At 38.8% G+C, this 3,907-nt stretch overlaps 1 pseudogene across 1 annotated transcript; it reads right to left on the minus strand.

Annotated features, from left to right (window-relative positions):
• Window positions 1-2,408: 2,408 nt before the first annotated feature.
• Window positions 2,409-3,655, minus strand: LOC100953576 (annotated as a pseudogene). The gene has a single exon (XR_154168.2). The product of XR_154168.2 is annotated as a peptidyl-prolyl cis-trans isomerase D pseudogene (transcript).
• Between the last annotated feature and the right edge of the window lie 252 nt (window positions 3,656-3,907).

Here is a 3,907-nt window from a genome sequence, read left to right on the forward strand (position 1 = left end):
ATCAAGTAGGCTGTCTTCCAGGGATGCAAGGCTGGTTTAACATATACAAATACATAAATGTAGTTCACCATATGAATGGAAGCAAAAACAAAGGCCATATAATCCTCTCAAAAGAAAATGCATTTGATAAAATTCAGCATCCTTTTCTAACAAGAACATTTAAACATTTAAGAATACAGGCATAGGTGGAGCATTTCTTAAAATGATAGACGCTGTTGATGACAGACCTATAGATAATATCATAAAGAATGGAGTAACACTGAAAGCTTTTCCACTTAGAACCAGAACTAGACAATTATGTCTTCTATCACCACTACTATCCAACATAGTTCTAGAAGTTCTAGCCAATGCAATCAGGCAAGAGAAGGACATAAAGGGCATCCAAATGGGGGCAGAGGAAGTCTCACTCTTTGCCAGTGATACGATCTTAGAGAACCCCAGAGACTCAACCACAAGACTCCTGGAATTAAACAAAAACTATAGTATGTCTCAGGGTATAAAATCAATGTCCACAAATCAGTAGCCTTTGTATATGCCAATAACAGCCAAATTGAGAAGATAATCAAAGACAAAATTCCCTTCACAGTAGCTTCAAAGAAAATGAAATAACTAGGGATATACCTAACAAAAGAGGGGAATGACCTCTACAAAGAGAATTATGAAACCCTAAGAAAAGACATAACAGAAGATATTAACAAATGGAAGAACATACCATGTTCTTGGCCAGGAAGAATTAACATTGTTAAAATGTTTATGCTATTCAAAGTAATCTACAGATTCAATGCAATCCCCGTTTAAGTACCAACATCATACTTTGAAGAACTGGAAAAAATAGTTCTTTGTCTCATATGGAACCAGAAAAAAATCCATTTAGCCAAGCCAATTTTTTAGTAATAAAAACAAAGCCAGAGTGGCTCATGCCTATAATCCTAGCTCTGAGGCTCGGCGCCTATAGCTCAACCGGCTAAGGCGCCAGCCACGTACACCTAAGGTGGCGGGTTCGAATCCCCAGCCCGGACCCGCCAAACAACAATGATGGCTGCAACCAAAAAATAGCCAGGCATTGTGGCGGGCGCCTGTGGTCCCAGCTACTTGGGAGGCAGAGGCAAGAGACTCGCTTGAGCCCAGGAGTTGGAGGTTGCTGTGAGCTGTAATGCCACGGCACTCTACCCAGGGGGACAGCTTGAGGCTCTGTCTCAAAAAAAAAAAAAAAAAATCCTAGCTCTGGGACGCCAAGTTGGGTGGATTGATTGAGCTCACAGGTTCAAGACTAGCTTGAGCAATGGCAAGACCCCTGTGTCTACTATAAACAAACAAACAAACAAAAAACCTGGAGGCATCACTCTGCCGGACTTTAGGCTATAATTACAAGTCCCCAGTGATCAAAATAGCATGGTATTGGCTCACAAATAGACATAGAGACATGAAACAGAATAGAAAAACCAAGAGATGAAACCAGTCTCTTATAGTTATCTGATCTTTCATAAACTCAACAAAAGCATAGACTGGGGAAAAGATTCCCTATTCAATAAGTGGTTCTGGGAGAAGTGGATAACCACATGTAGTAGTCTGAAATTAGACCTGCACGTTTCACCACTTACAAAATTGACTCAACATGAATAAAGATTTAAATCTAACACATAAAATAATAAAAATCCTAGAAGAAAATGTGGGTAAACATCTTGAGGATGTTGGCCTGCGGAAAGATTTTATGATGAAGACTTTTGTGGCAATTGCAACAACAGCAAAAACAAACAAGTGGGACTTGATTAAGTTGAAAAACTAAGGACACAACAATTGAAGCAAATAAACAACCTTCAGAATAGGAGAAAAGTTTTGCCTGGTACAAATCTGACAAAGGCTTGATATCTAGGATCTACAGAGAACTTAAATGAATCAACAAAAAAGAAGAGTAAACAATCCCATGTATCACTGGGCAAGAGACATGAACAGAATCTTCTCTGAGGAAGACAGATGAATGGCTAATAAACATATGAGAAAATGCTCATCATCCCTAATCATTAGAGAAATGCAAATCAAAACCACCCTGAGATATCACCTAACCCACATCACAAAGTCCCAAAGTTGCAGATGCTAGTGTGGATGTGGAGAGAGGGGATCACTTGTACACTGTTGGTGAGACTGCAAACTAATACTGCTTTTTTGGAAAGATGTATAGAGACTTCTCAAAGGACTCAAATTAGATCTCTCATGTGACCATGCAATCCCACTACTAGGCATCTACCCAGAAGAAAAAATATCATTTTATCATAAAGAAATTTGCACTAGAATGTTTCTTGGAGCTCAATTTACAATTGCCAAGATGTGGAAACAACATAAATGTCCATCAACTTTTTTTTTTTTTTTTGTACTGAAACGTTTTTATTAAGAGTAAACCCCTACAGTACTCCTCAACTGTAAACAACAGGGAACTGAGCTGTCAAAGGAAACACATTAGGGTCATATGAACAGACAAAACCCCTTACATTTCCTTATTACCTTTACACAGTTAACATGTTATATTTAAACAAAATAATCCTTATTAAGCAAACATTTTCGCATATACTGCCTTCTCTTTGTCTTTCTGTGCCTTTGTCTTCTGTTTGACTTTCAGTAATTCTGCCTGGATAGCTTTATCTTCTGGTGCTATCTCCTGAGCTTTTTTAAGATCAGCCAATGCTTGATCATATTCTTTTAATCCCTGCCATCCTTGAGCTTTGCGGTATAGAGCTTTGGTATTTGATGGGTCTATTTCAAGAGCCTCCAGACAACTGTCAGTCGCTCCCTGCCAATTCGACATCTTCAGTTTACAAGCACCAATATTCAGTACACAGCTTAAAGCTATAGGTTGTAGTTTAGATCTGTCAGCTTTCTCAATAACAGCCTTTGAACCATCCACGTACCTTAAAACTTTTGCATATTTTTTAATGGCCATCTCCCAGTTCTGGGCTTTGAAAAGATTATTTCCAATGTTTTTTAAGTCTTCTGTTATTAATAAAATTTTAGCTACATCCTTTAAATCAATATCTGCATCCTCAGGGAAATCTGGATGACTGTCGCCAGAGCCATCTTTGGGGAATATTCCCCAATCATCCCCTTCCTTCAATTCTCCACATTCTGCAATAATTCACAATTTGGCAGGTTTTTCACCTTGTACTTCTACGTTTTCCACTATCCTTGCCATACCTATTCCTTTAATTACTTGGCCAAACACCACATGTTTCCCATCCAAATGAGGAGTTGGAACTGTTGTGATAAAGAACCATTTGTATTTCGGCCTACATTTGCCATGCTCAATAAACCCTTGCGATCATGCTTATAATAGAAATTTTCATCTTCAAATTTTTCACCATAAATACTTTCTCCACCGGTTCCATCCTAATTTGAGAAATCTCCACCCTGAATCATAAATTTTTTAATAATTCGATGGAAAGGGCATCCTTTGAAATAGAGAGGTTTCCCAGTCATAGATCCAATCCCTTTTTCTCCTGTACATAATGCACGAAAATTTTCTGCAGTTTTGGGTACGATATCTGCAAACAATTCTAAGACAATTCGACCAACTCCGGATTCACTCCCCTCCGATGTCCACGTCAAAGAAGACCCAGGGATTACTGGGGTTGGAGGGCTTAGCCTGGGGGGACAGGTGCTACATACCCACATACAGATGCGTTAGGAAGTGGGATCCAGACACCTCGCGGCGCAGACCTGCAGCTCAAGCTCAAGAGTGCCACTCTCTCAATGTCCATCAACTTGAGTTGATATATGTACACCATGGAATACTATTCAGCCATAAAAATGATGGTAACTTTTTATCTTTTATATTAATCTGGATGGAGTTGAAACACATTCTTCTTAGTAAAGTATCACAAGAATGGAAAAACAAGTATCCAATATACTTAATTTT

This window comes from Otolemur garnettii, unplaced genomic scaffold (genome assembly GCF_000181295.1).
Source record: "Otolemur garnettii isolate 467f Iridium unplaced genomic scaffold, OtoGar3 scaffold00095, whole genome shotgun sequence".
NCBI classification, from domain to species: Eukaryota; Metazoa; Chordata; class Mammalia; order Primates; family Galagidae; genus Otolemur; species Otolemur garnettii.